Source organism: Euprymna scolopes, chromosome 24, assembly GCF_053919585.1.
Source record: "Euprymna scolopes isolate OS-2025 chromosome 24, ASM5391958v1, whole genome shotgun sequence".
Classification (NCBI taxonomy): Eukaryota; Metazoa; Mollusca; class Cephalopoda; order Sepiida; family Sepiolidae; genus Euprymna; species Euprymna scolopes.
In genome coordinates, this window is record NC_136505.1 from 53,058,226 (window position 1) to 53,071,955 (window position 13,730).

The window sequence follows — 13,730 nt, forward strand, 5'->3', positions numbered from 1 at the left end:
CAAAGCTATCACAAAATTTATAGAAACCGACAATTAAGGACCTTAATCGTGCAAAACAAATATTTCGTTACTTAAAAGGAACCAAGGAACAATCTTTAATATTTATAAAGTCTACATATTCTCTGAATTTAGAAGGATTTTCAGATTCAGATTAGGGTAACTCTGAGGATGGAAAAAGTATAACGGGGTATTGTTTTAGATTGTCAAAGACTGGACCTATGATCTCTTGGAAAACTAAAAAGCAACAAATTGTTACACTTTCTATTTGTGAAGCAGAATATGTGGCTCTTACTCATTCCGCACAGGAGGCAATTTTTCTGAACACCCTTCTAAAATATATTTTAAACCAGAGCTAAGTAAAAACACCTATAATAATTCATTGTGATAATCAGAGCAGTATCTTATTAGCAAATAATTCTATGATTCATCAAAGATCGAAACATATTGATATCAGATTTCATTTTATACGGGATGAAATAAGTAAAAAATCTATTACTCTTACTTATGTGACGTCTGAAAATAATATAGCTGACATTTTCATTAAACCTATAAAAACAATAAAATTAAGACATTTTATAACCGAACTTTTTGGAATCTAATTATGAATAAATCTCTTTTCAGAAACACAAAAAGAAAAGCATGAACAGTCAAAATCACGCACACAAAAAAATTGTAAATTGTTTCGGGCACGACGCTAAACTGCGACCATTTCTACCTTACAAACCAAATTAACCAAATAATAACTAACATACTATTTCCAGTTTTTGTTAAAAAAAAAAAAGTCACTTGTTATACTTTGTAATTTTTAATTTTCCTATTTGTCGAATAATTTTTTTTGTATCTTTTTTTTTTTTTGGCAAACATTTGTTAAAAATGTATATTCGTGAATTTTTGTGCATATGTTTATATGTATTTGAAAAGTATTCTATTTATATGTTTATATATATTTGAAAAGTGTTTATTTTATCCGTATAAAAATGGCTTCTTTTTGCACACATTATACCAATATATTAATAATTCTTTTTGACCAATAAGAATAAAGACAAATTCCCTCCCCCCCCAAAAAAAAAAAAACAGAAAAAAGAACAATAATCTTATTGGTTTATTTTTATTTGTTCATTGATTTGCTTATTTTTATTATTATATATTTATTTATTTTTCTTTCCTTTTCTCAAGTGGAACCTAAATTGAATCCGAAAGGAGTTTTCCATTATATCAAAAAAGGTGTGTGTACAATGTTTTTGACTCCTAATGGGGGTAGTTATTTATTTGGTGTCTACCGCACCAAAATGTGGCACAAGGCCGGAAGGTGGAAATAGGCAAGCTCCTCTAAAGGAGGGGCACTCTTGCCTCATCAAAAATTTCCTGGGCACTCCCGTCGGTAGGGGCGCCTCAGATGACAAGCAATTAACTTGCCCCACTGGAAAGTCCAGTAGCAAGGCCTGGGAGGGTGAACCTCCTAGGTAGTACCCAAGCCGTGTACCTCAGTCCGTGTAACATCGGACTGAGTGTCAAGAACAAATCTTTGACAAGTACTCTACCTTGTCTCCCTGCAGCCGAAGCCGCTAGGAGACCTTCCCCATCAGAGTCCAAATGGGTGTGTTACGAATGGATTCACCAATCATTTTTATAACCACCGGCTGTGCTAAACAACAAATAAGAACGTTTTAAAATTATAAAAATTGTCGAATTTTGGATTCAATCAGTTCGCCGTTAACTACGCCACGGACTGCATTTGATTCTTGGCCGCAATCTTGGTTACTGCAAATTACTGATCTGAACTACGCCGCCACTTTTGTTACTGCCAACCGCATTTGATTCTTGGTCGCTATCTTGGTTACTGCCAATTACTGATATGAACTACGCCGCCATCTTTGTTCAACATAATGTCTCAAAACTTAACAGTGTTCTCACACACATTTCCACTTTTCTAGATATATACATAAACTTTCAACTAGAATAGGGCTTCTTTAGAGGAATTCTAATAAGCTTTCAGTCTTAGCGTAAAGTAAAGTTTTGGTATTTGCCATTATCAGTGTAAAACTAGTTTTCTGTATTTGTCCGATTACATGGACATAATACACGGAACTTATTTTAATTTAATACCGATGATAACTCTTGGTAGCCCAAATGTTGAATACCACATTCCAGAGTTACAGATGACTCTGCGTACTGGGTTAAAATACTTCAATCGACAGTAATTGTCACTTCGTTCACTTATAAATGCATAAAAATGAAACAAAAATGAGTAAAGCAATAGATAATATTTATAATATATATATATATATATATATATATACTGCGTATCAAATTATTAACGAGTTTACATTTTTTTTAAATATTAAAGGAACGAATGAATAAAAATCCATGAAACTTTGTGAAAGTGCTTACAATACTATTCAGCTACTCCAGTCAGAAAATAAAAGTATTTAAAGCAGTATTAGCGAAACTATGGCAGAAGATAGGAATATCTGTTGATTTCAGTGTGTCAAGTTATTAACGAGGTTGAGAAAAAACACAATATACCCATAACCTTTTTATTGAAATAATTTTCAAACATTAAATGAACTAGGAAAAATGCTTAGAACAATAACTACATAGCAATTTCTACGTTGACATAATTAGTAGAGGATATGCGACCTTTTTTTATGAATGACTTGTAAAAAAGGTTGGTCCACAGAATTAGTCAAATTTCTGTTTTCGTCAACAGTTATTCCTTGCGATACCTCCATGAGAACATCCCACAACTCGCGATACCTCTTGGAGAGCATCCCATAACTCATCTTTGCTCTTAAATTGGCGTCCACTTGCAAAGCGACGTCGCTTCATGATACTCCAAAGTTTCTCAGTTGGGTTCAGATCTGGTGAATTCGCAGGCCACTCGATCTTCCGTAGCCCAGAGAACCCCAGTCGTTGCAAACACTCTTTGCTTTTGTTTGCTGCATGCGAGGGAGTATTATCCTGCATAAAAATAATGGTTCTTCTGAACGTCAACCTTTGCTTCTTCCGCCATGGTTCAAAGTGCTCCATAAGAAAAGCTATGTAAGCATTTGACGTCATTTTTACGCTTTCTGAGACTCTTCATAGGACAACTAAAGTATCTCCAATAATCCCAGCCCAAATCATTATCCCACCACCACCTTGTTGGTGCCTTAAACCCTGATGACGATGTCGTTCATCTAGGACCCATCCCTTGCTCCAGCCCTCTGGACCATCAAGAGTGACACGCACTTCATCCGTGAACAAAACTTTGGAAAAATCCCCTTCATGTTTTCCTCTGCCCATTTCAATTGGTTTTGTATGTTATGTTGCTTTAACGGAGGCTTTCTCACAAGCTTAACAGACTGTCCCACTTCTTTCACAAGGCAACATAGAGTACTTTTTGAGACACTCTTCAATCTGGCTTGGTCAAAAACTTCTCGGCTTCTCTGGACAGGGTTCTTAACAACTTCACGTTTGATGTGAAGTATAGAACTCTAGATTTATCTTTATCAGCTCTCTTACGTACCTTTGTAGGGTCCTTGACAAAGTTCTTCACAGTTTGATGGTACCTTCCCATCATTTTCGATAGTTCGATGGTAGTTTTACCTTTTGCTAGCTGTTCTGTAATAGTACACTTTCCATAACTACTCAAACCACCTTTACGACCCATTTTATAGACGAAAAAAACTGCCTTGTTAATAATTTGACACACCTCAAATACTGTGGATTCAACAATTACGATGGCAAGTTGTTTACATTGCGCGGAAAAGTATGAAAATTTCATAGTACGCACAGCTCAGCATTGTAAAAGTTTTCAAAGCTTTTGATACGAAACTACCGGCAAGTTTCTGAAACTGGAAAAAAATGTTATCTCGTTAATAATTTGACATGCAGTATATATATAGATATATATAGTCATTATATCATTATTGTTTTTTCAAAGATATAAGTCTATTGAAATTGCGGTATCTGTCAAAAAGTGTTCTATAACAAACAGAGCGTAATTATAGCGTAGTTTATAAAAAATATTATTGGCTACATATGTGCACATGTGTTTCTGCAGCAACTCATTTGATAAGCAATCTTCGGTTCAGATTTGTTTAACTATGAAACCACACACACACACACACACACACACAGACATGTATATATATATATATATATATATATATATATATATATATATATATATAAGGGGGTTCAATAAGTCTCCATGCATTTTGTATAGTCACTTTTATTGATAGTACACACATGAAACTCTAGTCCTCTTAGAAAGAATCTCATCCGGTTGCAATGCATTTGGTGCACCGTTAAAGCAACTTCTGGAAGGCCCCTTGGAAGTCCTCTTGTGTGAGCGTTTCAATGACCATCTTAGCATCTCCTCAATCATCCCATAACGACAGCTTCTTATGTTTTCTTTGAACATGAAATAACCAAAACTCACAGGGAGCAAGGTCTGGCCTATAGAGAGTGTGAGGCACCATTTTGATGGCCATGACAACATCTTCTTTCTAATCTTCTCTAAGTACCCTTGGGACAAACTTCACGCAAATTTTTTCGCATCTTTATTTCCCTGTGAATAATTGTGTGCACAGTCCCCACACTTACGTGAAACTATACGCATATTATCTCTATGGACACACGACGAACCTCATCCATGAAATTCTTTATTTAATCGATCAACTCCGATGTTCTGACTTTCTTACGTCTCTCACACTTCTCATTATTCATCAAAGACTCACTGTCGTTCTTTAATCTCTTATACCACTTTAGAACTGATTCTCGATTCATGAAAGATGGTCTAATGGCAGTCTGAATTCGTTTCTCATTAATTAATATTTGTGATGATAATGGTTTTTTTTTGCGACACCAGACGTCGGATAAGTGAATTAATATTTTGATAATTACGTCTGCATAAATAAGAAAATGTAAAATAATCTGTAACTTTCCAAAACAGGTTCTAAAATTGTTGCAAACCATTTGGCTAACTTGCATTGGAAAGACCCTGTCATTAACAGAGGCCTTCACGGAATCCCGTTATTACTGGTTTAAGGTAACCATTGAGCCAAGGACGTATAGAACAAATAAATCTGATCAAATCTGAAATAATAGGAGAAAGAACACGTTTTACTCATTTAATCAGATGTTTTTGGAACTTAGATATAGTAGAATGTCGGGTATCCACTGGACCTAACTCGACAAATTTAGAACTGTTACCAAACATGGTCATCGTTTTATTGGCTCTCTTTATTCTCATGTATGACCACACCGGAGCCTTTGTCAGGTATAGTGATAACTAGGGCTATTACAAGAGAGTATTATTTTGATTGTTATGACTCTCGAGTATATATCAGTTTATATATTTTATGTTTTTAGACAGAGTGATGTGGTTCTCAATTGATTAACTTTATCTAACTGTGTCGAATATATACTCGAGAGTCAAAGCAATGATAACAATATTCTCTTGTCATAGTCCTAGTGCTAACCAAGGATTTAGTTTTGTGGAGTGCTATAATTATATAAAATGTTCACTAAACGCGACAAGCGTTCCGACATAAGTCTGTGCAACATCATTTAATTTCCCCTTAACGTTAGCAACATGGTAAAGGTCTTTCAAGTGGGGGGGGGGGAAAGGACCCCGAATTAAGAATATATCTCTTCGTTTTTGCGGATGCAAAATTCCAAAACAATGGAAAAGAATGTTGAATTAAATTTAGAACAACTGCGCGGAAGAGAAAGTAAGGACGTTTTGAATAATACCAGGATTCATTAAAGAAACATATCTTTTAAAATCAAATGTTGTAAATTATTGATTTTAACGTGAATTTAGAAAAGTTAGGTTCGTGAATTAATGAAACTGACTGTGTAAATCTGATTTTATCTAATAAAAAAAAACCCAAAAAAAGTAAAGTGCATACACAATGATTCGATATTACATAGCATTCTCGCACATCGTGCTACATCGCAAGGAAGCTTTGATAGAAAAGTAGAGATGAAAGCAGCTTCAATTTTCTGTTCAAGATGTAATTTTGCGCCTTTTATGTTAAGCAAAACCCTATGTGTAAGAGTCTTAATTATTATTTTCTTTTTGGTGAGAAAAAGAATCCTAGCATGCAGAAAGGTCAGTAAACATAGGTTTACGATACGCAATGGTAAAAAAAGGGACAAAAATTATTGCTAAAACATGCATGCAATATAAATATCAGAGCATCCCATTTTAGTGGAAATTAATAAAAACGGTTCTCAAGTTTTTAGCTCTAAACCTCAAAATTTCGCCTTATTTTATATATTTTTCTAAATGAAGACTTTACCTTTTTGTGGATGTATCAATTCCTATGGTATTGTTGCTAAATATCTAATTTAAAAAAAAGTAATACCCTCAGTTTATCCTCGCACATTCGGACAAAGAAAATCTCGAATCCCACTTCTCTGAACACTGGTGTCTAGAACACGTCCTTTTCCGCTTTTTCGTGTCCCGAACACGTCTTGTATACATACTTCTCTTAACACCGGCCACGCTTTGAACACCATTCCTTTAAAGGTTGCTTTTTCGAACGTATGTCCTTTTTATCTCTGCTGCGAGGTCACATTGCATATTGCCTCCGCCATGTGCATATTGCTGCTACTGCTAACTCAGCGTTAGCGGTTCTGTTACACACACATCTCTCTTTCTTTTGCTCTCTCTCCCTCTCTCTCTCTCTCTCTCTATATATATATATATATATATATATATATATATATATATTCACAAAAAATAATAAAGAAAGAAAATGGACTATATAAAACTATATAGTAATATTTATAAAGTAGAACACCTAAGATACGTTTTTCTTTCATTTTACGATGTTTTTGGCCCTGGTGACGGTATTTGCTCCGCCTTACGGTGTTATTTATAATGTTATTTGATTATATACGTGTGTATTATATACTGTATTATATACTGTATTTTGTTACTAATATTTAATGCCGTATCTCGGAGTTCTACTCTATAGATTAATTCATATATTTAGAAAGGTTATACCTCATTTACGGATGCCCAGTAAGTGAGGAATGAGGTATACCTGAATTGAATAAATGAATATATCTATCTATATATATATATATATTTTATATATACTTTAATATCTTCATTTCCTTTATTTATTGATTTCCATATAAGCTCCCAAACAATTTGCTCAGCTTTGCATTATTCCAATAAGTCTCCTCTAAAAAAATTGATAGTATTCTTTGCTTTTAATTTCCTCATTTATATTTATGCGTCAAAGTTTTAAATTAAATAGATTTAAAAATAAAAAAAAATAAAAATAAGAAAATTAAACATAGTAGGAAGTTTAAGGGGTTTAATAAAAAAAGGTAGCACTTATATTTCAACTATTGAGCTTAAGAAGAGGGTAATTTATTAATTAGTGTTAATATAAAAATGGAGATAATAATAAATAAACAGAAAAGAAAATCAGTTATACTAAGCAAATCAAATCAAATATTGTGGCGGGTTGCTTATTAGCAATGTGTAATAGTTGGCTATACTTCAACTTACTTTTGTGTCTGCAAGCAAAAAGGACTTTATATTCAGACTTGAGAATATTTTTTATTTTTATGAAATGCTATTACTATTATTAGCAGTACTAGTTTGTATTAATATATATATATATATATATATATATATATATACATATATATATATAGTGTATTTAGGCGGCATGTTTTAATTCAGATAAATATTGTTAAACAGCACAGAGTGTTTTTGCTTAATGTGTTTTAATTTTTGCAATTTTTCAATTTTTCGAGTTATCATCCTTATTTCTCGATCGAATCGGTGCAAGAAAGTTCCATAGTCGTCTTCATCAATCTGTATTTTGCTTTTGTTTGTTTTTGCAAGTACTTTCAACTGAGTTTCATCAGTCATCTTCGGGCAGTTTTTATTTCTTTTTCGTTTAAAATCCGGATTTTTTATGTATTATAGTGCTGCTGTATGTACACACACGCGCACGCGCACACACGTATGTGTGTGTGTGTGCGTGTATGTGCAAACCAATGTTTATGTGTATGCCTGAATATTTATGTGTGATATATGTGTCTCCCATAAAGAAATAAGATTAAAGATTCGACATAACATCTAAAAATGAATTCTCGTACAAACTTAACAGAAAGAGACATTACAAGTGTCCGTGGTGTGGCACAAGGTCATCCTCTGCTAAATACCGGGAAGCTCATTAGAGGCGCATCAAGCAAGTGGCCATCAACTGGCCTGTTCTTAATGAAAGACAGCAAACCATTGGACGATGTACATCTTATGGCTACTCTAGACATAACACATTTGTTCAGCAGATAATCACCACCAAAGTAGTCTTTGTCGGAATGATGGTCGATAACTTCTGCTCGACAAGTATTTAGGAATAAAAATTATTACCCGACTTTTGCCAACTAAATATTTTTTTTTACTCTGAGAAGCAGAATCCACTTTATGCAGTCAATATTTTATGCTTATTGGGACAGCAATCATTATTAGCAGAATGCTTTGGAATGGAAGTTTCCAAATTACAAAGTATTGATATAATAGCTATTATTATTATTAGTAGTAGTTGTAGTAGTAGTAGTAGTGGTGGTGGTGGTGGTAGTAGTAGTAGTAATAGTGTGACCTTACACGTGACCTTACACGACCTTAAACCTCTGATCGCGGCCCAGTTATGATCTTAACCCTGGGTCGATGCCCAATTATGACTATCCTAGTCACCGGGTAATGAATTATGTCGACTGGGCAACCAGGTCTGCCAACCGTTAGTACGTCGCGTCACCCAGTGAGTCCTCGTCAAGGCGTTGGAGGACTCTTCTCGGTTGCACGGTCCCCAAGGCCTGTTCTTCTTGATCGTCTAGTTGGTCGTCCTGTTGACTGGGTGTTCGTTGACGGGAACGGGGTCACAAGTGGCAAGTAAAAGAAATAAAGTTACATGGAACAACAGCACATCAGCAAACAAACTCCGGAGGTTGGTTGATATATAATGTATTAAGGAAATTCATAAATGATTATCTACAGACGTATGTACAATTGAAGATTAAATGGAAGCAAGCAATTAGATTTCTGAATGAGCTTCTTGTTGTTGAAGTACTCGGTCGGAGTCGCGGACCGTTGTAATTATCGTTAAGGTGTTCTGGCTGGTCTCTTCCTAGGTCCTCTGAATTCTATTAAGTTGCAAATTGAGCTCTCTGGCGACCAGCGAGGGGGAGAGAAGTTGGGTGGCTAGATTCCTCTACTGAGACCTTTTTCTCTGTCTCTCCAAAGACCTCTCTCTGTCTTCTCTCTTCTTCTATCTCTGATTAAATCGAGTTTTACAGATCTTATATAGTAAATCCCTTGAATAATGACGACGCCTACGTTCGTCTTCGACCAATCAAATTGATTGATAACAATCCACCTGATTCCTTCTCATTGGTTAATTTGGCCTGTGGCAGGTATTATTTTTCCGCCCCTAATTTCCAAAATCAAATTGACTCCTCCCCAACTTGCCTGACCCCGCCTTCTCGATAATGGTTTTTTTTTCCATATTATCAACTGATAATCAGAGGAAATATTATTTTTAGCTTGTAATAGATCACCAGCTTTCATCTATTTAAAAATATCCGTTTGATCTTCTTCCTCTTTGAATTATTTGTTTTGTAAAAACATCCATGTGATTTAAAAAAAAAATATTCTTTACATGTCAGAATTCCCCTTAGCGCCCAAAACAATTTGCCAAAAGACATTTTTAGATAAGTCATATTGAAAAACAATGCATGTCGAACCTTGGGCTGACGTCATTAATTCTTTTTATCAGGCCCGATCTGTTTCGTGTGTGTTTCTCAGATCAAAAACGATCCGACATTTCACTTGTCAACAACACATTTCAAGCCGACCGACATTTCAAATCTCTGTTTCGGAATATTATGTATTGGCTCGTTTAGTTCAAACGCGAGCGTATTTTGGTTAAAAAATGTTTTAAGTAATCTTTCGCTTTGAAGTTTAGCATGCGATTTCTATTTTTATCCCCCGACCGTATGGTTTCTCAACAACAAGATTTTGACACATAAAAATATTAACTAAAAAAATTTTTTTTTTGTAACCGGTGTTCGCCCGGGATTGAATATTACATTTAACACAAAAAACGTCACATCGACCCAACTGATCTGATGTGGCCCCTCTTTGGTGTTACAGTAGTAGTAGTATTTACTCACTAGAAATGCTCACATAGGTAATCATCGGTGATTACTTATTAATAATAATGTTTCCTTGGAGTTAAAGTGACAACAAGTCTCCCGAAGTTTCCAGTAGTCCACAGCTCTTTTGACAACCTTTGCAAATGAATTTGCTTGCTGACAGTGACCATTGGTAATCACTGGAGTTTGTGGTGCAATAATAATGGCCCCAGTCCTTATTGCCCTCTTCCAGTGGAAATCTGCATAGTGCTTTATATCCTCGATAATTTCATATTTTTCTGATTTTATTTAAGGGTCGGGAAGAAGTTAACATTTTGCATTTTCCTGATTTTTGTGGTCCTTTGTGCACATGATCTGCTTTTGTTTTATTTCTATTGCAGTATTTTATTTGCTGATTGTTATTGCCATTATTATTATTATTATTATTATTATTATTATTATTAGCGAGACCTGTGGAAATTCTGCAGTGGCATCTTTCATATGTAATACAGTGCTGCTGGGCATTCTGTGGACGTTCTGCATGAATGGGGGTCCCGCTATATTATTGTAGCTCGTTTATTAAAACTATAAAAGTAATTACCTAAATAAGCTGGTTAACGTAGTCTCAAAACATTGCTAGTTATTACGGTTTATCTCCAATATCCTTATATAAGTCTGTGATATATTTTCATTGTATGGACGTCCTGCGCGAACTCCACAATATCATTATATCCTCTTTATACAGAATAGATACTATCGTTGGATCCTATCCAGAAGACGAAGTAGACATATTTTAGTTTCAGGTGCGACCCAAAACCGACATCATAAAAAAAAAAATTACATTGCATCTTCGGTGATCGGGCGATTCTATTTATAAAAAAAGGGGATAGAAGCTGATAACATACCATAAACTATAAATTAATCTATACTAATTTAATGTTGAAAGTATGTGTCACCTTCTATCCTCCTTGTTAATAAATAGGATCTTCTGATCGAATTCCCGATAATCTAGAAACTGTGACACACGAACGTACGCATGTTAAAGGTACTTGCGGTATTATTATATAGATTATCATTTATTCACTAGGAGTAGTCACACAGGCCATCACCAAATACTTCTCTTTGACAACAACTTTTAGTGTTCTCTGGAGTCTGGATGTATTATTATTATTATTATTAGTAGTAGTAGTAGTAGTATTAGTATTATTGTTATTATTATTATTAGTATTATTATTATTAATAGTATTATTATTAGTAGTATTATTAGTATTATTAGTATCATTTTTATTGTTATTATTATTATTATTATTATTATTGTTTTTGTTGTCATTGTTGTTGTTATTGTTGTTATTATTATTACAATTATTATTATTATTGTTGTTGGTGGTGGTGGTGGTGGTGGGTTATATTTACACGATTATTTTCAAAATAGTCGCCAATTATGTTGTAATTTGTCTGAATTTGCACACGGTGTCGAGATCAACAAACTCCACTCAATTTGTATTATTTCCGACGATTACTTTATCTTCAGTGTTATTTGTACAACATTTCGGTCGATGTAACTTCGAATCTGCTTCAATTTTTCTGTTGTATCAAGGAATTTTTTTTATCGAACTCGGGAATCAGCTTTGAATTAGTCCACAGGAGTAGTATGCACACGTTTCCTCACACACGTTTTTGGCCTTTTGGTCAAGATCAAAGTGTAGTATCTGTTTTTCAGATGCTGCACTTCTATTTCTTGTTCTCTTTCGGTGGAGGAGAAATCCTTCACGACTGAGACAATTTTTACTTTTGTACCTTGAGGTTATATCACGTAACGACAAATTGCTGAAAGAAATTATCGTATTTTTAACAAAATACGCAGTTATTCATCGACTTTCTTTTCTGTTTTGGTATCGATTCTTCACAGCATTTCATATGTAATGGTATAAGAGCAGTATAAAGCTCAGTAAAAGAAAGTCATTAATTTAATTTTCAAATATTTAAAAGTAGTGTTTTTCGTTAAAATAATGAAAAATATTAATATTGTTTGCTAATCTGAAATAATAATCAACGAATTTCACACTTAAAAACAAAAAAGATGAAAATTAAACACAGTCAAAATTCGGGTGTTCAACCTAAAAATCTGATACGTACAGAGTTATTTTTTATCTACAATTCTCGCCCTCTTTACAGCACTGTATATTTTATTAGATTTCGGCTGATTTTGTAAAGCATATTTGTAACCACAAATAAAAAACAGGGTTTTATAGGGAAATACACACACCCACACACACACACACACACACACACACACACATATATATATATATATATATATATATATATATATATATATATAGGTTTGTATATATATAACTATCGATTATGAATAAACAAGTATACCGGTATAAAGTTCATTTTCCACTTAATAATCGGTGAAATTTTCGTATTTATTGAATTATTACTTGATTTTTGGTAGAGTTTTTAAAGAGAGATTCTATCAAAAAATACTTAGTCCCTCCCCCCGTTTTGGCTGTGCCTAGTTAATACTTAGCCAAATATTATTTCACATTTGTAAGTCGTGAAAAGTGTCGTTATTGTCTTGCGTGCTCCTTCCCTTTCAATAGTAAGGTCTCTGATTCTTTTGCGGAAGAGATTTTCAATATTTAATACTGTCTTATAAACGTTTTCAATCGATGTGTTGTGTCTCTTAGCAAGTTTTGAATCTAAATATAATGATACTAACGCTTATGTCTTGATTCTTCATTCACATTTCTCATTTTCTTTACATGATTTTGATTTTTGAAAATGTCGAAGATTCAAGGCTTAATTCAAAGAGATTTCGAAAAGAAAATTAATTTCAAGCAAGCGTAATGTTTTATTACTATTGATTCATTTCAATGCAGATTTCAAATATTAGACATCAAAATGAGAGATTTTGCCCACAATAAAATCACTAAGATCCTTTTAAATCTCCAAAAGACATAGATATCTAAAGAATAATTTATTAATTAGTTAAAAATACTTGTTAAATTTTTTACAAATCTTGGATGTAGATGATATTTCACAAAAGAATTCAACTGATTGTCCCCTTCGCCAAATAATTAAATTAACTTACACGTATCATATATATCCCAACCTTTATGGCGATCCGTTATTTAGTTTAGAAATGAATCCTATGAATACAATTATATAAACTACTATCACACCACCCAGAGTTGCCCTGTCGTAAAATACGCTTAGCTATGATATTTTATTTTATGCATATTCCGTATTTATTATTACAGAGCACATTCTCTATTAATTATTATATTGTACACAATATATAGTAGTGATTTCTAAAGTTTTAAAAAGAAATATGACATGGGTCCATCAGCTAGAATCGAAATCAAAACATTTACCCATCAGACGAGTACGGGATTTTAACACCTATGCATTACACCTATGTTACGACAGTGAATTCGATAATTCTTTGCACTAAAATCATGTTTGTAGTGCAACCTATGTAGTTAGTATTGTTGGAGATATACTCTTCCAATCGGCATTTGAATAATCCGTCGATACGTTACTCCTAACGATAACAAGAAGGTAAGGTT